General features: G+C 46.7%; 1 protein-coding gene across 1 annotated transcript in view; it reads right to left on the reverse strand.

Moving 5' to 3' along the window:
• LOC111156718 (ataxin 1) overlaps window positions 1-25187 on the reverse strand; it is a 393814-nt gene that overhangs the window by 26845 nt on the left and 341782 nt on the right. The gene's annotated exons all lie outside the window — the stretch shown is intronic.

The raw sequence follows: 25187 nt of genomic DNA on the forward strand, positions 1-25187 counted from the left end.
GGAACTTGGCCAGCGCTAATCATGGACTGTGGCCAACGTGGTATTCAGGGTCATGGGCTGGGGTGACTAGAAACCAGATCTTGTCACACACAGGTAAGTGAGCTGAGGATCCCCAACACCACCCAGCTCCCAGCTCAATGCCACCCACCCAATTCTGATCCGGATCTTAGTAGATCACACCCGAGAGAACATGAGATCATGACCTGAACCAAAGCCAAGAGCGGGATGGATGGCTGGATGTTCAGCTGGCAGAGCCCCCCAGGTACCCCTCATCTCTAGAATGCTGTGGCCTCAGGTAGGGGCACTAAACACACTGCAGTGATTAGAAGGTATGAATCTGCTCCTAAGAGCACAGTCCCATCGGGGTCAGGCGTCGCACCGGGAGACTGGGAGTCATTCTTCTGATTGAAAGCCTGAGTGAAGAGGTCGGAGGCGAGTCCTCCAGCTGCACGGTTGCTCTGTTCTGCTGCTGTTGCAATCCTCTGCCTGGCAAGGAGCAATACCGCTGTGTCCCTCACCCTCAGCGGGGCTCCCCTCTTTGCTACTCCTGTGAGCCACACGGAGAGACAGCCTTCACCAAGTCTGGGCGAAACTTGACTCTGCTTCCTGGCTTCTGCCGTTATGGTTCCTAGCCAACACGATGACCGTGAAGACGGGGACATTCTCTGTGGGTCAAGGAGCTGGGTCATGTGGATGGGGTCCACCGCGTTCGTGGGCAGCGCTGGGGGACAGGATGCAGGAAAGAGGTGGGACGGGGCCAAGCCCGCAGCTGGGCTGTGCTATCCCTGGAAGTCAGCTCACGTGGACGGTCACTGCAGCATCTGGGGAGCCAGTGTCCCCTGGCAGCCTGCCCGTGCTGGAATTCCTGGAAAGGCTCAAGATGGAAAAATAATCACTTGGAGGGATAACCATCTGGACTGAAACCGGTCCCAAATGGACTGTCCAGCGGGGTTTGAGTTTTTTAAAAAAAGCTGGAAATGCCTTTCTTGTCGAGACCTTCCCTGGCTCAGAGCACAAGCAAATACCTTTCTGCTTTCCAGTGTCCGTGGGTGCCCGACGTGCTCCATGGGAACACCCAAATCTCCCTGTATTCGCCACTCTAGTTGGAGATGGGGAAGAGTCCGTGGTGCGGGCACATTCCAGCGCCCTACACTGTGGGTCTCACCTTGCCCTAGAGGGAACTGCTCTGAGGGCAGTGGTGCTTGGCCCCCATCATCACCCCATCCCTGGGCCCCCCACGACAGGTACAAAGAACTGACCACAGGAACACAGAGCCTGGGCTGGGAGGACAAAGAATCTGTCATTTTTTGACTCTCAATTCAATGTTCTTAGCACAACATGGGTACATCTCCCTACAGAGTTCATATGGCATAGTTTGCAATATTAGGGTAAATATTAATATTTTTATACAAATACTGATGAGAGGGAATATTATACATATAACATCAAATAATCTGAATACTGATTGATTGATACATACAATATTATGATTATACTAATTAGAAGGAGGACAGAGCATAATAAAAGGAATAAGCTATGGGTGGGCAGGGTACAGGTTCTAAACCTGCCTTCATCTCTAACTGCCTAAGTAATATATTTTCTCCTTTAATGTCATTTTAATCTTAAATGACACACATGCCCCGTTTAGGGAGGCAAGTGTTTCATCAACAATGTGTCACGTTGTAATTAACGTCTCGGCCAATTAAATGGACACACGCACAGCTCCTGGCATCCTGTGCACACTCAATGAAATAGTCATCGTCGTAATTTTAATTCGGCAAACGCGTTCTTGCCAATTCCCGGTTCTCTCTTGCCTCCATCTGTGGCTCATTGCTCCCGGTTCCGGGCTAAAATGAATACGGTTACCTTCAAACTGTCAATCCTTTCAAACACCTGGGTGGTTTTTCCCCCCCACTCACACCTGTGATTTACATAAAAGAGAAAGTCACGGGCATCTGAGAATTTATTTTCTTTCTTCAGTCGATCCATAGGATGATAACAGTTCCCAAAGCAGAGGCCCCCCCAGTCACACCAAAGAGCATGCAAACCAGTCAGCACGGACCAGTAGAGTGAACAGAAAAGGGGGGGTGCCAAACTCCAGTCACAAGCATTTCCCGGTCAAGGGTAAGTGTCTGGGTTCCTTGTTCCGCTCTGCCTGCTTTTCCACAATACTTCTTGGATGAGTAATTCCCAAAAGGCCTGGTGGAGAAATGCAGAATCTTGTTTCCACATCCCACAGGAAGGCTGCCAGCTGTCTCCTTGCACACGCTCTCCTCAGCTTTGCTACATGCCACAGAGCAGCGTACCAGCAGCAGCTACGGGAGGCTGAGAGCCACCAGCCACCAGGGCCCGGATCTCTGGGAGATCAGATGGTCCAAGTTTACGAAGAGAATGTGAAAATCTCCACCACGTTAGAAAAATGCCTTGCTGGCCCCGAGGCCTTCGGGGTGGGGAGGGGGTTCTCAACATTACTGCCCTTGATGTGGCTGGATGAAAGGGGAATCCGTCCACTGACGAGGCCCTCCTCCAGGATAGTAAATGTTGGTTCCTCTCCTCCGGTTGTTTTCCGGTCTCTAGGACACTGTACCATTTTTCAGACCTCTTGACTACAAAGGCCCCGAGACCTCCTGGGACCCAGCCTCCCCAAGGCAAAGCAGGTATCACAGAAGTCACCGAGGCTTTCCTTGTGCAGGAAGAGCACAAGGTCCTTTCAAGACGTAACAACCGCGTATGATCATGCGTGGCAAAGACAAGGGCGCTTGGACTCAGGATGTAAGGGACTTGCCGGAGGTTACGCGTCTCCTACGGGGCAGAAATAAGACGAAGATCTTGGTGTGTCTGCTGCACGCCCCTGGGTTCCCGTTCTTGCATGGCACAGCGGACTGGCTGGTATGCCGTGCGGGATTAACCTAACTCCAACACAGCGCTGGCCTCTGGGGCGTTCTGCCAGATAGGAATACGTTGGTTTGCCTGGGGGGGGGTGTGTGGCCAGCAGACAGCCTAACATCGTGATTTATTAGGATGGGGGCTCTGGGCCAGGCAGGATCAGTTCCGACGTCTGGAGGAACGTGTGATTAATGGTATTTAAACCAACATCTGGGAGGGGCTGGGGACAAAGGGTAGCCACATGGATGGTATGCACATGAGCTCCAATAAAAAAAAAAAAACTCTATGGACACGAAGGCTCTAGTGAATGTCCCTGGGAGGCAATACTCCACCGGGGACACATCAGGTTGGGAGGATGTATGGCCCTCCAGCTCCGCGGGGGAAGGTTCCTGGAAGCTTGAGATCTTCAGGTCCCTCCAGCATCCATCCCGCACGCCTCTTCCCCTGGCTGACTGAAGTCTGTGTCCTCTCTCTGTGGTAACCTCTAACTGTGAGTGTAACAGCTTTCCACGAGTTCTGTGACTCCCAGTGAATTACTGAAACTAAGGCTGGTTGGGGAACCTCCCCCCAGATTTGTTACTGGTGTCAGAAGTAAAGGCAACCATGTGAGAACCGTTTTCTCTAACGTCGTAGTTGGCCCATAAACTCCTTTTTATAGCTCATGATGATTATACATTTAAACAGATCAAGTAATAAAATAAACAGGCGCACCCGGGTGGCTCAGTTGGTTAAGCATCTGCCTTTCGCTCAGGTCATAATCCCAGGGTCCTGGGATGGAGCCCCAAGTTGGGCTCCCTGCTCAGTGGGGAGTCTGCTTCTCCCTCTGTCCCTCCCCTTGCTCGTGCCTTCTCTCTCGATCAAGTTAACCCTGGCTGCCCATCCGGCTCACCCGGGGTGGGGCGGGGGGCTTTAGAAACAGTACCAATGTCCAGACTCACTCTAGGTGGCTCAGTCCAAGCCCTTGATGGTGGGGACCAGCAGTTGCATCTTTAAAAGATGCCCTGGGGGATTCTAACGTGCAGCCAGAGGTGAGATCACACACGTGACCTTCCTTCTACCTCCACCACTGCTCGGCAGAATGCCTCAACAACGCTTAAACACAGCATCCGGTCCTCCAACAAAAAGACCGTGTTCTCACCTCCTCTCACTGCACTTAGAACATCTATTACATGTCTGTAAGGAGATACCACTTACACACCCATGAGAATGGCCATTAATTAAAAATTAAAAAAAAATACTATTTATTTGAGAGAGAGAGCTCATAAGTGGGGACTGTAGCAGAGGGAGAGGGAGAAGCAGGCTCCCCACTGAGCAGGCAGCCCGATCCGGGGCTCGATCCCAGAACCCTGAGATCATGGCCTGAGCTGAAGGCAGATGCTGAAAATCTGAGCCACCCAGGTGCCCCTATTTTTCAGTCTTAAAAAGGAAGGGGATTCTGATATGTGCTACAAGATGGGTGAATCTGGAACCATCAGGCTAACTGACAGAAGCCAGATGTAGAAATACAAATGTACAATTCTCCTTACAAGAGGTATGCAGAATCGGCACATTCCCAGAGACGGGAACTAGAACAGAGTTGACCAGGGTGGGGGAAGGGGGGAGCTACCGTTCTAGCGTGTGCACAGAGTTAGTTTGGGATGATGAAAAAGTTGTAGAGACGGATAGTGGGGATGGTTGTCCAAAAACGCAAATGTGCCCAATGCCGCTGAAGCGTCCACATAAAGGGGTTAAGATGGGAAATTTTATGTTATGTATATTTTATCACAATAAAAAAAGAATTTTTCCAAAATTACAAGGCACGATGTTAAAAGTCTGAAGATCCACAGCAATTTTGTTTTCCAACTGGGCTGTGCCCCCGACCCGGGCCCCCCGTTCTGCCTGGAGATGCAGGGCTCACCAGAACGCCTGCTGGAGATCCCCCGCGCTCCTGGCTGGACTTCAGAGCGTCTCTGAAAGCCCTCACGATGGTACGCACTTCTCCACATTCCCCACCGGGACGAGTGAGCGGTGTCCTGCTGGCTCAGGACAGAGGGCTGGGGGGCTTCCCCAGCCGCCTCTGCCCCCCTGTACTTCAGTCCCCGGGGCGTGCCTGCCCTCTGCATCAGCGATAGCAAGCTTTGGGGGAAGGGCCACCTCGTAAATATTTTCAGCTCTGCAAGCCATGCGGTGTCTGTCACAGCTCCACTCTGTCACCATAGCGTGAAAGGGCCACAGATAACACGGAAGCAAGCGGCTGTGGCTGGGTCCCGGGCCAACCCTCCAACACACCAGGCTCCAGGCCTCTCCGGGGGTGCGTATCCCTGCGCTCCTGGCCCCTTCCACGCCAATCCCCGCCCCTCCACAAATGCGCCTGTTGCCTGTTTTCTAATCCAGTGGTTCTCACATCTGGAGTCCCAGATGCTGCAGGGGCCAGTGTCTGGGAACCACACTTTGAGCACCACTGTTCTAAGTTATCTCTCATGTGTCTCTTTCCCAGCCCCATATCCCATGCCTCTCCTCTGCGTCCTGCTCTGTCCATCCTCTGCCCCCACCCCACCCCCACACACACTGTCCTACAGCTCTCTGCTTGACTCTCCTCCCAGTCCAGCCCCTGGGCTAATCCCGGCCACCCCCTCCACACCTTTGCCCACAGCGGGAACCCTGTGACTTTCCTTTGTAAACACTCCCCAAATCTCAACCAAGCCACGCAAGACCACTGCAATCTGACCCATCCCGCCCTTCTCCGAGGCTCACCAGCGCTTACAATAACCCTGGGTCTTAATTCATTGCCCTCACTGTCCTTGAAACTTGTTTTCGTGTGTCCTTCTCCTTAGATCGTGACCCCCCTCCGCCCCCCACCCCTACCCCGTGCTGGGTACAGCCTGAAATTTCATCACCCTTGACTTTCCCGGTTGCTGACCCATCTTTGTTGGTTTACGGTGTTCACCCTGCGTCTGCCTACTGCAGTTTCGTCTTTCCTAGAAGTTGGCTCCTTAAAAGGCAAAGCATTTCTGGATCTTCTTCTAGGTTTCTGGATAAAATGATACAGTGTTGGAGCAAACATTGAACTCACGACAAAGAACAAAATACTGTGCATTTGAAAAGCATCTGTGCTTGGAGATTCCGTTTCAAACATAAATTCTCATGTGAGATGATTAACCTCCCAGCCTTCCTGCACCAGGAAGTACAAGTGGGCCATGCGAGAGGTTGTTAAAGACATGTGCTCCATGGGAAGGCCTCTGAAAGTCCACATCCAATTCCCAAACTATGTCCAGATTGTTCTACCGCCAATCCCAAGGAAACGCTTCTGGTCGTCTTCGGATTTACTGGAAGGAACATGTATTTACTGGAAGGAACATGTATTTACAAAGACAACAATTCTACTGAAACCGGCCTAAATCAAGCATAGAAAGGACAGGGAGACAAGCTGTAAGGCAGCCAACATAGGAACTCTCTCCGAAATAAACGTTTGTTTTAAAATTAGGGGTATGACTCACTCGGTGAATGGATGGCTGGGTTCTGACCCTCCGGAGATGAGCGGTTCATTCTGAAAAGCAGACCAAGGGGGAGACCTACTTTCTACCTTCGTTTATTTCAGAATGAGGCTACAGAGGGAAGCCGAAGGTACCCGAGTCTTTTCCAATCACCAGCAAAATGGACAATGGGATGACTCGCTACCGGCCGCCGTTTTCAATCAAAAAGCTGAATAATTACTTTGGTCTCTCACGGGGCTCACACGCAGCCAGCATGAAGCTGGTGGAGCCCTGAGGACGCTGGACGGGCCGTCAGGAATCCTGCAGAACCCAGCCACCGACCGGCTCCTCCTCCCCCGGCTAAGTGCCATTAACTCCATCAGATAGTCATTCACTAAGAAAATATTTGACGCTTTCCCTGGAAGAATGTCAGTGCCCTCAAAGTCAGGCACACTGTCGAGCTGACTGCATTTAGCAGATGTCAGGAACGGTTTTATATTCTTTTATTGAACTTAGGGTTGGGGAAGACGGGAATCACCCCTCTGTGCGGCCCTTCTTGGCCATGCAACGAAACAGACGTCGTGAGAAGCTGGCCAAAGAGAAGAAACGCTTTACCGATTCCTTGCCTTGGAGACCTACGCCGCTTTGGGCGTTGTTCTCGCTGGGCCATCAGGGCACGGCGGGACTTGGGTGTCACACGGATCTAGGCTCCGCCGCTGGATTTTGGCATTTGCTGAAGGGTGATTTTAGGGAAGCTGTTCCATTTTCTAAGCTTTGATTTCCTTTTTGAAAAAAAGGAGATAGGAATACACCCTCGCTCACGGCGTTGTTATGGGAGCGCACGGGACAATGCGGCCAGGTCCTAGCATACGGGCTGGAGTATCTCGAAACAAGGGACCTCTAGCAATGAACTGCTTTCAAGCATCAAATGACCTTCTGTTGGGGGACTGAGGGCACAGGCTTGGGATCCTAACGGCCGGCGCTGTCATTCTGACTCCTTCACCCCCCAGCTGTGCCTCTGTCCCTTTATCACTAAGGCGGGAATAATACCACCACCTACCGCATAGGCTTGCGGTGAGTTCACATGTTCGAGGAACCTACACCAGGGTCTGGCATACTGCAAGGACGCTGAAAACTGGTATTGATGTTAGGATTATCTCGTGAGAAGGGCCCCCACCCCCCCTCCTTCACACAGGGCACATTTTCTTCCGTGCTACAAAAATACTTTCCTTTCTTGACTTCTTTCCACGATTCCTTGGTGAATCACAGCACCAGCCAGTTCCAGCAAAGACGTTAGGTGAAACAACGTCTAATTAAAAGGTTCCTTGTCTCCCCTCCGTTCACAAGGGATTGTCAGTCTTAGCAGTTCAAAAAGTTTACCAAGTCTCTGTCTTCTAGGAAACAATGCACACTGGTGATTGATCAGTTTTTCTCCTAAACTGGACTAAGGCCTGGTCTGCAGAACAAATAATCCATTGTATCTACATTCAAAAGTAAAATCCACATGCACTCGTGTTTTAAATTTGGCTTTGTCTATGTTACGTACCATGTACTCCTGCGGTATAAATAGAAGCTTTCTGGTTTCTTTGACAGGGAGCACAGGGCACTCATTAGGCATAAATACTCATCACGTGTTAAACCAACCTCTTTCCTACTTAACCTCTTCAGGGCACCCATGCCCTCCCCGGAGTCTCTATGACACCATACATGCACACACAGAAATGGGGACTGGAGGCCCTCACAGCAAATGAGAGGTGACCAACAACGTTGCCATGGGCCGGAAGCAGGCCAGGGCTGTATTCTCAACCAGAAGTAAGATGTTCGACGGACAGAGGAAACGCAGCAGAGTCAGTCAGTGCCCTGTTGACAGGAGTTCATTTTTCTTCTTCACACGGGGGCCTCGGAGGACAGTGCACCTCTCTGAGCCTCTGTGGTCCCCTCTGTAATGTGTAGACAGTAATGACATTCTCAAGAGTTCACCGCGAGGGAGGACGGGGCGCGTGAGAAAGTGCAGAGTCTATCACAGAAAGAATCCGAGTACATTTTCTGACCTGGCCTTCAGTCTCGGTCCCCTGACTGCTGGTAGGGAATTTCCACACGGACGCTCCAGCTTCCCTCGCCGTGCCTCTCACACCAGCATCCGCTCTGGTTCCGCACTGGTGCTAATGGTTTTGTGCCCATTCCCGGGGGCGAGAGCAGAGCCTCATCCTGGGGGCCTCCCCACCGCTCAACTCCTATGTCCAGTTACTCTGCTGGGTTTGCTGGTCTTCCTTCAAAAGGTCCCAACCACCGCTGGGAAGAGGCTCCCTTCTCCCACCTCTTTCCATTCCCACTATGGACTGAGGACTTGGCCTTGCCAGAGAAAGGGCTAGCCTTTGCTCCTAGCTGCAGGAGGCCGTCTACGTTAGACCCGATCGGAGCACCTGTGCTTAGGACAAGTTACAGAAGGCAAGTCTCTTACTTCCTCACCTCAAATGGGGACAAATACACATGCCCTACAGGAGTGGGGTGAGCACTAAGTGAGGTACTATGGATTTTTTAAAAGATCTTATTTTTTTATTTGAGAGAGAGAGAAAGAGAGGGAAAGCACAGAGGAAGAAGCAGACTCCCCGCTGAGCAGGGAGCCCAAGGCGGGGCTTGATCCCAGGACCCCGAGATCATGACCTAAGCCGAAGGCAGAGGCTTAACCGACTGAGCCACCCAGGCACCCTGAGGTACTACGTATGACCCTTAGCACAGTACCTAAGCACAGAGCATTCAGTGCAGTACCTATGAGCTAAAACATGCATTCAGTAGAAATGACCTCCATGTTCGTTTCTTTTCCCTTTATAATTACAAGGGGAAGGAAACAGTCTGAGCACAGAGAAGTCTGCCAACACTCAGTATTTTCACCACCTGCCACCGAGTATTTTCTAGTTTTGCTTTTGCCCTCCTTTTCAGAGATCTACCATTCCTCCTGATTGATTTTTTTAAAATTTTTATTTATTTATTTGACAGAGAGAGATCACAAGTAGGCAGAGAGGCAGGCGGGGGGCGGGGGTGGGAAGTAGGCTCCCCGCTGAGCAGAGAGCCCGACGCGGGGCTCGATCCCAGGACCCTGAGATCATGACCTGAGCCAAAAGCAGAGGCTTAACCCACTGAGCCACACAGGCACCCCACCTCCTGATTGATTTTTTAAAAGTTCTTCTTCATTCTTATGTAAGGGGGATCAATACACTTTCCTTAGAATGTAATTCCAACAGACTGAAGGGAGCCTGGGCCTCGTTTTAGTGTTTCGCCTGTATCTATCGGTGTTCCCTGATTTTGTGATGGCGACTACAGATGCAGTTCCAGATGTGTGCTGAGGGTGCGCACATCTGAGAGCACCTCCCTGCTCTTTTACAGACGATACTTTTGATTGAGAAATGGAAGAAAAAGCCTTTATGTCAGTGTGATAACGGTGAGATAATGTCTTAAAACAGGTTGGGCTTTTCCTATAAAAAATATATATGTAACATATATATAAAATATACATATATTTATATACATTTAAAATATATATTACATATAATACACATTATATATAATATAAAATAGGCATATTTTATATTATATATCCTATATATAATATAAAAACTATAAAAATGTATATTATATATTATAATTATATATTGTAAAATTAGATATAAAATAGATATTTTACATATAACATTACACATATAAAATATATATCTTATACATTTTATATGACCTATGTAATGTTATATGTTATATATAATATAGAAATACCTACTATATGAAGTATATATTTTACATATTATATGATACAAAATAGATATATCTTATATATAACATATTACACACATATAAAATATGTATTATGTATATTACATGAATAATATAAAACATATATATTGTATATAATATAAAACATACCTATTTGACATCATACAACCAAAATCAGATCTATCTCCTTAATATAGTTTATAAAAATCTCTAGTTTGCTTCCATTTTGCTCTGCCTAGCTCACACGATGGGTGGATTTTGTGGTAAACAGCAGCAACAGGCAGTGACTGAGGCGGTCAGTAACATTTCCAGGGCAAATGGCAAGGTGAAGCTGTCCTAAACATACCGTAACACAGACACAGCATTCGCCACTGAGAACTTTGCCCGCTCTCCATGGGGCATCCGAAGGGACGTACCGCACACAGCCAGGCGTGAGTAATGCGGTGGACGGGTGGGTTTGCTTCCTATTTCCTATTTCCTATTTCACAGCTGACTTGAAACTTCCCTCAAGGACAGTATGTAAGATGATGTTTTCATTAAAAGCATGGATTTATAAGGTCCCTCACAGAGCATTAAGTTTCTAGATCACCGTCATGTATGTTACAGTGAAGTTTCTGCAATGGAGTCGATTATCAGAAATTCCTGTGACCTTGTGAGATATGCCTTCCCTGTAGTTTCCCAGGATGTTGCAGATCTGGGCTGGGACCCAGGAATCTGCATTTTTAACCCCCCCTTCCCCTGGTGATTTTGATCGGCAGCTACATTTGGGAACCTCTTACACTAAACCCATGGTTCTTAACCTAGGCAGCATGTCAGAATCACCTGGGGGATTTTTAAAAGTCCCGCTGGTCAGGCCATCCCCCAAGCCAACCTGTCACAAAGCCTGGGGTGGGACAAGGCATATGGAATCTCAGCCACGATTGAGAGTCACTGCCCTAAAACCCTAAGATCCCCGAGGGACGCACGGGGTCTGTAGACAGCCCCTCCCTACTATCGAGGACAGTGCCCGCCATGTGGTAGGTTCCCCACAATATAGCCACGGGCCCTGTGTTTTTAAAGCAGAGAAGTGTCCCAACGACAGAGAAACACAAACGCAATACCTACTTCCAGGCCCATCTAGAAACGTACTGAGCTCCCATCCTATTTGTTGACCCGCGAGGAATTTACTTTTACTGAACTTGGCTTTCCCCAGAAAGCAAAATCTAGTCTTGCAAAATCTAGTCTTTTTGCATGGGCGTGAGATATATAGAGGATAATGTAATTTCCTTTGATCTGGGAGAGCGCAGAGTTCTGAAAAGAGCCCCCCACCCCCCAAGTCAATCGGAGGCCAGCATCTCCATCAGGAGGAGAGGCTGGCTGGTGCCTGATGTCATGTGGGTCCTTTCCCCTTTGGGACGGGAACAAGGGATATGCCACGGGAGCAGCAGGTTCTCTGCTGCTCCCTGGTTCTCTGATGAGCAGGACGCTTGTGGAGCAGGTGTCCCGTTCCAGCTTCCGCTTGGAAGCACAAACCAAATCATAACCGAAGGCTCTACGACCCGACCCTGCCAATCTCCCCGCCTCAACCTCCACCCCCACCGCTCCTGCGTCCTGGGACCCCAGCACCACCCGAGCCTCCGGATCCCACTGTGCACATCTTCCCTCTTTCCTCCCACCCTTGAGGACAGGTATTGATCTGAATTATATACTCTGTGACGTACAGTGCCAAATCGCCTCGAACTCACTGCAAACGAAACAGACAAAAAAGGAAAGGAAGGTCTGCAGCCTTTTCCTCGGGACTGAACCAGTCTGCCGGGAGCCGAATGGAGTCAACTTTGCCGCCCAGGGACGCTACCGTATTTCTACAGGACCGCCCGCACCGAGCACCTAAAGCAGGGGCACTGAGACGTGGTGACTGAGTCTCATGGAGAACAGCAGTCATGATTCACTGCCAGCTTCCTTTCTCCTCGGGGCGAACACCTACTCTTCCTGAGGGCTGAGTCATCGGTCGCCTTCCTAGCAGGCTCTTCTACGTCACGACGCAGAGAAGGGCAGTTCTGACCCCGATGTATGAGCTCGGTGGGGAAGAGGAAGGCTCATCCACGAGAAAGGGCATGACTGTCCACTCTCTCACCACCCTTCAGACTCGCCCCGCTCTTGCCTTGTCCTGTAGCCACAGACGCCCCCAGCTCCAAACGCCCCTTCTTAGAAAGAACAGAGGAAGGGCTTCCTCTGGGTGCACCGTGGGCGGAGCTTGTGTCTTCCTTGTCATCACTCTCCACTCTTCCTCCTGGGAGCTCGAAGGCACCAACACACTGAAAGAAGCCACTTAGACACGTGGCCACGAAGGCACCTCTTGCTTACAACCCCCGTGTGACCTGGATACAAGTAAGCGAATACGGGGATTTCTTATGGCGACACGAAGGAAACCTCCAAGGAGAGATTCCCTTCTCCTTCCTGTTTCCTGCCCACGCCGTGCAAAATACACCCAGCGCTCTTTGGACAGACAAATCAGGGACTGAGCAACGACACAAGTCATGGATTTGCCACTTCTTCCCTGCTCGTCCTTTAGCATGGAAGGCTGGACATGAAAGTGTTTCTGACCTCACTTGACCTTTGCTGGAAAATGGCTCCCCTGTTGTCTCTCCTTGAGTCTCCAAGCAAAGGGGAAAATGGAACAGGGCTGTATATTTGATTCCAAACATGTTCACTTTGCTGTTGGCAATGTTCTGGGAATAGTAACCTACTTTGCCCTCCGATGAATAAAGTTTTCCAAATCTACAGTCAGGGCTCAGATAATTGTTAGCGTTTCCCTCCATGGTGTTTTTTCGATGTTCCTCGACAGATACGTGGCAGAGAGGAGAATCCCATTAAAAGACCTCGGTTTGGGGCGCCTGGGTGGCTCAGTGGGTTAAAGCCTCTGCTTTCGGCTCAGGTCATGATCTTGGGGTCCTGGGATCGAGCCCCGTGTCGGGCTCTCTGCTCAGCGGGGAGCCTGCTTCTCCCTCTCTCTCTGCCTGCCTCTCTGCCTACTTGTGATCTCTATCAAATAAATAAATAAAATCTTTTAAAAAAAAAATCTGTTTGTCACTTGTAAGCTGCCAAGCACGGTGTGGCCTGTCGTGAAACTAATCAAATGTTAAGGACAAGTAAAGGGATACCAGGAAAGTTGTTTGGGGTCCTTGCACAAAAGTGTGTCGTGTATGCATACTACGCTGGGTTATTGGGTGTTTTAAGATCCCAGCATAGCAACTATGTACAAATGTCCTCGGGACGAGGCTTCTCTTCTAAATGGTAGCTCAAAGGCAGTCGGTGAATTTTCGTTAGGCATTTGTCAAACATTTTTAGGAAGATAAATCTGGAGCAAAAACATTTGAACTGTATTCAGGAAAAACATAACCGCCCCCCCCCCCCCAACCCTTCCTATATTTGGTGTTGCTGTTCCGGAGGTCCAGACATCAAGAGCAGGATTTGTGGAATAAACCAATCCAGAGGGTTACGTGCGCCAGCAAAACAGTGTGTGATGCCAGCCCCTTTCATCTCTCTCCATCAGCATTTCCAAAGCTGGTCTCAGCATCAGGCCAAGATACCCAAATCTCTAAGGAGTTTATACAAATTCCACCTAGGCTTTTAGTTAGTTACTCTATTTATAAAATAGAACCTCTTTTTTTTATAGGTGGCAAAACCGAGGCCCAGAGAGATGGTTTGTATTATCAAGGTCAAAGAGCTCTAAAGCGTGTTTTATTTAAAGGCAGAACTGAGACTAGAATTCTGTCTCTCCAACTGCTACTTCATTGCACTTCTGACTCTCTGCCCTGTCTCGCCACGCAGAAGGCTACAGTCATATCAGAGCAGGCTCCCAGGGTCTGGACTAACATAGCTATGCAAATGTGGAAGAGAGGTAAGAAGAATTAGCAAGGCTCAGAATTCCTGGACGAAGCTGAATTTAAGCCAAAGGAATGAGAGTGCTCAAATGGGAATGAGAAGGGCATGGCCATTATCAGACGAGTGCAATGAGAAGGATGTTATTCTGGAGGAGGAAAGGGTAATCAATTCAAGATCCATTCCAATTTACACGGCTCTAAAACAAACACATGGTGTGGTGCTCCTCTGGGAGGACGGAGAGCAGGTAAGGAGACCAGCATCTCAGAAGCTGTACCAATATCCCACGAGGAAAGCTGGAGCTGGGAGAGATACCCAAGGAGGGCAGAAAAAAGGAAGAAGGGTGAACACCTAACTTTGGTTAAAGAGAGGAAAAGTAGTCAAGAAGGTGGAAGCAAACGAAGGCCATCGACTACATTAAATGTAGCAGAGAAACTGAGAAAGGCATGACCTAAGAAAGACCATCGGATTAGACCAGTGGTTCTCAATCCATGATGACATTATAACCCTGGAGAGCTGGAGACCTTCCAGGAGATACTAACCCAGAATGTGGGTTCCTACCACTGGATTAAGCTGTGTGGACACAGAGGACTTCAAGGGCACCTGGATGGCTCAGCTGCTCAAGCATCTGACTCTTGGTTTCGGCTCAGGTCGTGAACTTAGGGTCATGGGATTGAGTCCCGCGTCGGGTTCCGATCAGCGTCGAGTCTGCTTGGAATTCTTTCTCTTGCTCTCTTTCTGGCCCTCCCCCAGCTCACTTGGTTTCCCTCTCTCTCAGATAAATAAATAAAATTTAAAAAAAAAAAAAAAGCTGTGTGGACACAGATGACTTCAAAGAGGACAGTTTTTATAGTCTTCCTTTAAAGCAGTAGAATGGATATATTCCAGCACCTAGATTCAATGGATCAACTTGCGTTATTGACGATCTTACTTTAAAGTTACGTATGTCAGTGGGAAATAATGTGTTTGAGTCACATTCAGCATCTGAAAATCGCATGCCTGGGATGACATTGGCTCAGCCTCCCACATCATCAAGGAAATGCTCGAATAAACAGATGGGCTTTGTACAAGTGCCCTGAAAGCCAGGAAACATGATTATGTTTCAATTTAAGGGACGTAAACCTCTTGGAAAACACTGTGCCTGTGGTTTGCCCTCTCTTCCACTAGTTTTAAGCCGTGGGCTCATTCATGGGGACCCCGTGGCCAATCTCAGCTCTTCTGATGGTAACACACGAGGTGAGCAGTAACGTAGATCACCTTCTCATTCCCTTTGGTGATCTAACAAGTTTACATCTGAAAAAATACAGTGGAGACCCCCACCAACACAGACGCTACCCTTAGATGTCTGTCTCCATCAGCCCAACACATCATCTGAGCCCTTACCTATATTCCGGATTCTAGAATAGCCCCATCCATTTGTTATAGAACAACACAACAAGATCACAAGTTTGAATCCAGCACGTGAGACCACCTCACTGATTCTAGATAAATGATTCCCAGGGATGAGGTGGCATGGAACTCCCAGCTTCTTCAACAGAGTAGCACATTTTCAACATGCATTTAACTTACTGCAGAAAATGAAAAGGTTCAATAGTTCATATTTCTGGGCCTCTGTAGAAAGCAAGTAATGTACTACCCAAAGACATGAAGCATTTAAAGGGCTAGAGGAATGGAGAGAGAGAGTTGGGAGGATGGCCCTATACAGGGACATTAAATTAATAGCCAAGAGGGTAATACTGATATTATAAAATCCGGAGTAATAAGGTGAGGTGGGGGGAAGACAAAGAAAGAAGATGGAACTTAATGTTTCATTCAGTTCTGGTTTGAAACAGGATTCAGAAAGGATAATGTACCATTTGGTATTAATTATTTTGGTTCGTGCACATGGCTAATTATTTCTACAGCATTTAAGATCTCTTTAAAACAAACATATTTTGCACAAATACACCCACCTTTCAAAAATATGCCTTTTATCCCCTCTTCCAGAGCTTTGAGGAAATATCTAAATGTCTTAGGGGCAGCCCTCTGGGAATAAAAGTCGATTGTATGCTAAAAATGTAACTAGCCTCTAAAACTTGTATAAACAAATTAAGGGAAAAGACACTGTAGCATTTATAAACAAAATGACTCTCAACTTTAACCTGCAGATTTAAAAAAAAAAAAAAAAGTTCAGTCATAAATTTACTCCCAGCAGATTCCACTGTCCTCTCTCTTTCCAAACTTCTCCTCCTCCCACATCCCCCCAGTTGTCTTCATGTTAGACCCATAATTTAGTTGTCTGGTCTGGACTCATTACGTGAATCATTATATTTGATTTCTCTGCAAGGCCAACCTCGAGTACGATCTTCTGGTCCTAAACGATCAATATTTCCATGCTCTCAGTGTGCGCCCAAGTCTCAAGGGAGTGGTGCCATATTGCATTATTACCTGGAGAATGTCCGTGACTTCCTTTACCTCAGTCAGCCCTGCTGGGTCCAGTTAATGGACATCTGCTGCATTGAGCACCCTGCAGAACCAGCATGGAAATGGTAGACAATGGAAGCCATTCTTGCCTCACCCCCCATATGACCAGCAGGTGACTCTGGAGAAACAAGGCAGCTCGTTATCCTCATGAGTGGATGCCATGAGAGGCTTGGCTCTGAGGAGTCCTTTGTAACCATCTGGAACTTGATGCCCCTAAAGCAAGAAGCTAGTCCCCGTCTTGAGAAAGGACAGGGCTGGCATCGGGGGACATTCCCAGGAAGCTGCCTGGTATTCAGTGGTTAGCTTTGTCTTCAAACGCTCATGCTCTTGTGCTGGTCCTGGCCCTCACCGTCTTCCCTCCACCTTGGCTCTCATTACCGAGTTCATCGCTTCATTCCCCTGTGGTCCCACTTCCCTCCAGAGGGAAATGAAAGGATACGTCCCCATGGGTCTTCCTACTGGCAGCACAAGGGAGATGTTGCTGTCACTTCTTTATACGTGGGGGGTGACGTGGGGCAGAGAAATGCTTTAGAGGCCTATGTGTTTTGAGTAAGATTTCAGATCCTTTTTGTCAGAATAGAATGTGAACATCTTGGTCCTACTCCTACTACCCAAGGTTCCCTATTTATACAGATACGTTATACGCAGTAAGTGCCGGCGCTGACTTTCATCCCCGATCCACTCATTGAACAAACCTTTCTTCAAGGCCTACTCTATATTAATGACAAGGAGTGGAGATAATAATAACTAGCATCTATAAAGCACTTACTACTATATGCTAGTGCTTTCTTTTTTTAAAGATTTATGTATCTATTTGAGAGAGAGACAGAGAGAGAGAGAGACAGAGACAGAGACCACCTGAGCGAGTAGGGGGAGGAGCAGAGGGAAAGAATCTGAGGCAGGCTCCCTGCTGAGCGTGGAGCCCGACTCCGGGCTCGATCCCACGACCCTGAGATCATGACCTGGGCCAAAGTCATGAGTCGGACACCCAACCAACCAAGCCACCCAGGCCCCCGTGTGAGTACTTTCTACAGAACATGTCATGGAAGTAAGCATTCCCCCAGCGGCCATGATCCTATCTGATCGAATGAGATGAGTCACAGTGACAAAGAACTACACAACCTGTATGTGCATTGACCCTTCGTGACTGGACCTCCCCCATGTCTATCCTCATCTCCCTTATTCCACCTCTAAGAGAGTTTTTCTGGGAACAGGAATGCTTACTAAATGCCTCGTTCACAGTGTCGGAAATATGAAGGGAGGGACACGGAAAACAGAATCTCTTAAGCTCTAGACTCTTGGCTCCCCGTAGGCAAGCATATGCCTTTCATTCTTCATTCCTCCCAGCCCTGACACTTGGCCACCCAGTGCCATGTACGTATATGACAGGAAAACACTGAATGTTACACAAATTAACTTCATAAGGTGCTTATCTCGTGTCTTGTAATAATCCTAAATGCTTACGCATATTTGCTGACTGGGCTCTTCTGGTGCCTCCAATGAAGGACACAGAACAAATCCAGAGATGGAGTCAGGGTTCTGCTTAGAGTAGATGAAGTATGAAGGGGGACACAGCTGTGGTATAGAGAAGGCAAAGCCAATGCTCTGTGACATGAACTGGTCTGTTGAGCGTGGTAGGTCTTAGCCACAGGAGAAGGCCAAGAAGACACAGAAGAAGGCTTTCTCCTAAGATTCTTAAGGTAGAACCTACTGAAGGCCTGTTTCTATTCCCACCATCTCAAACTAGCTGATTTTCACTGTATTCTCAAATTTTACCAGGATACTCCTCCTCTCAACCAGCCTCCTCTCCATTCTGGTTGTCGCTTGGGTTGGCCTGGGCTGGAGAGTGGAATTAGGGGTGAGTGTGGAAGCACTTCGTGTGACCTGGGTCAAGGCGGGCATGATTTAGATGAGGGGTTGACTGAGATAACTCCCGGAACCAGAGGTCACTGATAAATGTTGGGGCCATGACATCTGGGGAGATCTTTTTGTTAAGTGACTTTGCAATAGAGACCCAGCCTAACATGGCCAAGTCGATGGGAATTTCTCAGGGCCTGAGGCAGGCCCTAGAAATCGTCCTGATGATGAGACAAGGCATTTCAGCAGAAGGTGCTTGCTTTTATTTCCAAGCTCAGGACTTGAAAGCATCTGGTTCACTAAGTTCAATAGCCAGTGTCTATTAAAAGGGGACTCTGAAGGATGATTGGATGATTGAAGACCTCTCGGTATTTCAATTACACTAAACACTGTCACTTGGGCAGCTGGAACCATGTGAGTTTCACTATCCGGTTTACAAAAAAGAATCCCCCAAGTTGAATCGCCCATTGTTGACTAAATGTGGGGCACCATTTTAGAGATGATTTCATGCCAAAGTTCTAGATACTTGTAGGTTGTTATGAATAAAGATGGTCTGCCTCTACTTCCAAAGATACATATATCTCTAGTGTTCCAAGGACCTAGGTTTTTAGCCCAATAGGAAGCTGTGGCATAAGTTGAAGACCACAGCGTTCATGAATGTACCCTTCTACTTACGTCCTACTTAGGAAGCTAGAAGTGACCCATTCATTGGGATTATGCCACAAACGTTGTGTGGACCAGGGGGCACATGAGGGTTCTGGGATAGGACAAAGAACTTGACCTAGTGTGATGTCTCCTTCAAAGAACTTCCAATCAGAAGGGGGAACAGAGAGAGAGCCCAGTGACTAGAGTCTGAATGCAGCTCCTCCTGTCTTTCCAGCATGACAGGCGGTAAGGTACAAGTGCATGGGTGTGATGAAAGCATGAGATGTGTGTTGTCTCTGTAAGGACTGATTTTTTTAAATTTATTTTTTATTTTAAATTTTTTGAGAAAGAGAAAGAGAGTGTGTGCTGGAGTATGTGTAGGGGGATGGGCAGAGGGAGAAGGAGAATCTTAAGTAGGCTCTATACCTACAGCAGAGCCAATATGGGGGCGGGGCGGGGGGAGGGGGGGCTCCAGCTCACAACCCTGAGAGCATGACCAGAGCCGAAAACAGGAGCTGGATACTTACCCTACTGAGCCATCCAGGTGCCCATTTTTTTTTTTTTTTTTTTAATAGTAGAGCAAGGAGAATGAAAACTGCATGACCAGTTTTTAAAGTGTTTCTACTTCCTTCTGCTTTATACTCCAGAAACATCTAAATGACATTTGGGGGCTTAACCAACCTAGGCTGTAGCCAGATGTGTTAGTGGGAGAAAATTACGACAAAACCAGATAGAAAACCTCTTGAAAAATTATTTCACTTTTCATTTCTATGTCAATTCTAGTCGATCCATAGCACAGACTACGGTCCGAAGAGTATCTTCAAACTTGCCAATGGTAGAGAGCCGTGTTTAGGTGAGACAACGGCAATCTCACTGGCCCCAAACCATCTGGGCTGACCTTGTATTGAACAATTATCTTGTCCTCCCCTGTCGTACTCTAGGAATGTCCTGCTGTTTCTCTGCATTTGCACGGGACTGCTCCCATCTGTATCTCCATATTGATCTCCTCCGCTCACATATCAGCTGGCGGGGGGTCCACGGGGAGTCCTACCTATGCCCACTCCCCATCTATACCAATGTGAAAAAAGAAAATTATTTCCTGCTTCTTTGTTTGTTCCTCTGAGTTTCAACTCATTCTGACCTTTCCTTGGTGTCAGGGATTATGTTTATTTTTTGTGGCTAAATCTTGAGCAGCCCAATAACAGCATTTAAAGAAACAGTCTCAGATGTCTTCCTTTTATTACCCGCGAGGCCCTGCTGAGATATGGAGAGGGGACCTCTCCTGCGACTTTTCAGGACACGTCTGCCTGTTAAAAACAACAATAATAACGGTCCGAACACCACCTCCACCTTCCTGACCACTTGCCCTCCTGGAGGTTAGCGGGATGCTAACAGTTTCCTAGGAAACGACATTATAGCACACAGCAATTCACATGAATTCACAAACCGTCCCCTAGCTAAATTCTGGCTCTGGCACCCTGTCAGCTGACCTCTTTGCTACCATGGGGTGCAGCAATGGACTTAGAATAGAACAAAAGGGACTCTTGGATTTTGTTAATTGATCAAGAAATCTCACACATTCGAACATATGCATGCAGGGAATAAAACAGGCTTAAACCTTCAAGCAACCCACGTATAACATATTCACAAAGATCCTGTGGAGACTCTGGCCCAGAATAGAAGAGTCCTAGTTTCCATTAGCTACTAAAATGGGGGACTTAAAAAAATACGACTATGTGATCTTTATTTCTCTTTTACTTTCTAGAACGATGTTATGCATAGAGCCCCAATCAGAGGGCTGTAACCTTTAGTGATTTTCTATCTCGGTTATGCCGAGAGAACCTCCCCTCCTCCTCAGCCCCACACCTGTTTTAATAGACAAGCCATGTAGCAGAACATCGTGGGGCTGCAATTATTTGTAGCCTTTGTGACCCCAAGTAACCTTAGCAGGTGCAAATGACTCTTCCGGAAAGCTAGCATCCCCTTCCCAGGCACTATTAATCATAGGAAGTGTGGATAGTGTGGGGTAGCATTGTATATGCTGACACTGGGTTGGCGGGGGAAGGGAGAGGGACAAGGGCAGCTCCAAAGCGGAGTGACTGTGTTTATATTCATCACATCTTGCAGAAGAGATTCTCTCTCTCTTTTTTTTTCTCTCTTTCGCACACACACACACACACACACACACACACAATCAACCTAACAAAATTCTGATTCCAGGATTGAAAATAGAATCGCAGGTCTAAGTAACAGGTACAGCTAATGAAGCTTGAGTTTCGTGATTCGTACACGCTCCACATACATTCAGACTTGACTGCACAGGTCACGTTTCCCCCAGAAATATGGGATTGTGGCTTTTTGAGCTAAAACCCTTAGGCTAATTGTTGTTTGCCCCAATATCCATTGTCCCCCCTTTTTCCTTGGAAGTAGACACCTTGATTTTGAACTGGATGCATGGCTGTGCAGCTGAAGGGTTCGCTCTTCTCTCTCCCTTTGCAGCTAGCTGGGTTGAGACTAAATCCCGGCTGACACAAAGTACACAAGTGTGGTATGGCACCTCTGGCAAGTATCCATGAAAAGAGGTCTAGTTTCTCTTTTTCCCTTCTTTCTTGCTGTTTTCGGGGATGCTAATGTGAAGACTGGAGCTTTAGCAGCTACTTTGTGCATGAGAAACAGATCAAAGATAACAGAGCAGAACGACAGAATTGGGTTCCCGAGTCCGTGTAGCTGTCACATCTGTCCTGGAATCCTCCCTCTTCTATGTGCGGGAGGAATAAGAGTCTATGTTTTTTAGCCTTTACTTTCATGTGTGTGTGCAAGACACGCCACTGTACCTAATCCTCTAACAAGCAGACCTTAGAGGTCATAATAGACTTCATTTCACAGATAAGGGATCTAATGATTAAAGATCAACTGTGATAAATATCTCAATCAGGGAAGCAGAGTTGGCAAATTAATTACACTTCTGTTTAATCTGCTACTTCTAAAGATAGATGATGGAGGTTCTATTTTATATGCCTATCAGTATTTGTTAAATGAATATGGTATTATGTTTCACATGCCTGTGAATTTCTGAACCTCTGAGGTCTTCCAATTGGCACATCGAATCCCCAATCACACATTTTCAAGGAATAAGATATTAAACAAATAAAAAACGTAAGGAGGCATAGTACTGAATTGACATGAGCATATTTTCTTTCCGGCTATGTTCGTTAGCTGGTGCGTGCCTTCATCTGAATCCCAGCATTTAAATGTATAAAACTATGTTACTTTGCACTGACGTTTAAGGGAGCCCTCGCTTTTCAAATTTGGGGGATGAGTCAGTATCTGAAATGTTAAAAGGTTACTTCAATACATAGGCAAGGTAACCACGAAACACATTCTAGACGCTTTCATAGAATAACCTTCCAAAACTAAAGGATATCACAAAACCAACAAAACTCACTTATCAAATTCAGTTAATGAGGAAAAATAAATCAGTTTCTCTTCTTGGTCCATCCTGATCTCCCACCCTACAATCGTCACTCCCACAAATCACTCCATGGTCATTAAAAATAGAAGGAAGCGTTCTTCCCCTATGTTAGGATAACTTGGAATCGGCTACCTAGTCCAAAACCCCAATGTTGTTGCTTTTTAACATTCAAAATGAAGACAGTAGCAGAGGGGTGGCAACAGGTCATTTCCTGTATGGTGCTCCACTTCTGGTAAAATCACCACCCATCCAGGTGGACGATGAACCCAATATCCAACACCGGGTCTTCTGCCCCTTAGTTACGGCCCCCAAATTTGGAAGGACAATGAGCGAGAAAGCAGCAGAGCCCGAATCTCACACCATGTGATCCACTTCACTTATTTGGTGAATGCCCATGGATGGGGTTAACCTCTAACATTTGCATGCATCTACGGTTTCACTTTTGGCTTCTGAGCAATTACAGATATTTAAAGATATGCAAAAGGGCACCATGTCTTCCACGCTCCCCGCCCCCATGGCATGTCTGATCATCTCTAAATGTCTCCTTAAATGCTAGCTTCCCTGAACGATAAACTGCCTTCCTTTATGTCATTCCACCAGGACCGAACCCTTGACTTGAGACTATTTGCCTTAGAAAATGAGTTTTCTCTACCTCTGCAAAGGAGGACTGCTGTGTATGATGGTCTCTGAAATGCTAACACAAACCAAGAAATCACCTGTCATGAACCATGAGGCTATTAGTTATGAAGAGCAATATTGATATTTACCTTCTGACTCTTCATGCTGGAGGGCAAAGCAGAGAAAACCTGGGTTTTCCTGACTCCTGCACCAGATAAAGAGACCATCTGCCTCTCAGCACTTCTGCCTTTCCGGCCAGGGAAATAATGCCAGTGGCGATAATAACTTCGCGATTATCATTCAAAGCACTTGCACACGTATTATCATCTGATTTGCTCTCCCAGGGATCCTGCATGTGGTGGGTATTATGAATATTATAGTGTCCAGAAGAGGGAATTGAGGCAGAAGGTTAAATGCTATGCTCCAGGCAACCAGACAGAGAAAGGCAACACAGCCATCTCAGCTGTCAAGTTCACAAGGAGCTTTTCTTTCCACATTAACCCCCTGGACATATTTTAAAAATGTAACTGTTTTCCATTTGGGCCCACCCTTTTCTTCACTAGTAACAATCAGAGATCTGAAAGGTACACAACCACCAAAGACCAGAAGCTTCTGAAACTGCTTTCCCATTGGTTTTGCCAAGTCTCGAGAGCAGACATTAAGAACTGAGTGATGTCATGAATGCACCTGGTGGGCAAACAGGGTCTTTAGAAGAGACCCCTGCGAGAGAGGTGATGACAACCATTTCTTTCCGGTGTCTAGGCGGGGATGGGTGAAACAGGGATGGGGCGTAAAGAGTATGGTTGTCAGTCTGAGCACTGAGCAATGCACGGAATTGTTGAATCACTATATTGCACACCTGAAATGAATAGAACGCTGTGTATTAACTCTACTGGAATTAAAATAAAGCATCGTAATAAAAAACTGAATATTTCTAATGTACAGCGTGAACGTTTTTGCCTTTTCTGATATAAAAACAAACTGTGCTCCTTTTTTGGAACTTGGAGAAACTTCAACTATGTATAAATTGCTCATAATCCCACTAACCTGATAGAGCCACTATTTACATTTTGATTACCTTTGGCAATTATGTAATATATGTGTATATATTTAAAGCGCACGCATATCTCTATATGTTTGCACAACCGGAATAATCCTGAATATATCTTAAACTGTCTTTCACCCAACACTGTACTGCTAGAATTATAGGACGCAACCAGCTATTTTTTAAAATTAAAGGAGGGATAAGACAAGACTGGAAAAAACCTTCAGCACAGTTTAGAACTAACTGTCAAATTCAAAAGCACTTGGCAAATGGTAAGTAATTTTGGCATATAAATTAATAGGTTAAATCTTAATCAATCAGCAAATATTGATTGAGTCGCAAGCATCTGGAGGTTGCTTTCCGAAAAGCAGGCATGGGGTCGTGGGTAAGACAGTGTCCTTCACGTTGGAAGCTTCTATTCTAGAGCCTCAGAAATCAGAGAAATGCAATGTATTTGAATAGAGCTGGACCAATTTGTTTTCACACTAGCTAGAAAGATGAGTTTTACATAGCAAATGAATGGTATAAACCATACTCTAAGAATAGCATTTAATTTACTTACAAGAAGGAACCATTCTAATCACTTTAAAAATACCCAACTACACACAGATATTTTGTTAACTCAAAATAAGTATCTTTTCAAACACCTATATGTGCTAAATATGAGCCAATACAAGAACTAAAAATGAGGCAGTTACATTCCATTTAAGCCTTGACTTTCTCTAAGCATGTGAATGAGTGAGGATTTATTACACTAAACAAAAATTCATGATCTGTTCTGCAGATGCTAATATTTCTAATTAACACTTGTCACATTTTGGCTGGTCAGGTAAGAGGAAATGTGATCACAAATGATATGTAATATGCTAATCTGGCTTTTTAAAACCAATATTTAAATTGAATTGATAGAAGTGTTTTAATTTGGTTTGACCCCAAGTGTTTGAAGAGGTCACAGAAATTTACATATTTCTTTGACTTCTTTCCTTACTGGACCATACGATATTGTAAAATTTCTGTTGTATAATGACTCTATGATTCAATCCAGAGCAGACCAGAGTCCTTAGGCCAGTTCCTTCTATAAAATGTTGTTGATACACATTTTTAAAAGTCATATAAAAAAAAA

Source organism: Enhydra lutris, unplaced genomic scaffold, assembly GCF_002288905.1.
Source record: "Enhydra lutris kenyoni isolate GAN:26980312 unplaced genomic scaffold, ASM228890v2 scaffoldscaffold48, whole genome shotgun sequence".
Classification (NCBI taxonomy): Eukaryota; Metazoa; Chordata; class Mammalia; order Carnivora; family Mustelidae; genus Enhydra; species Enhydra lutris.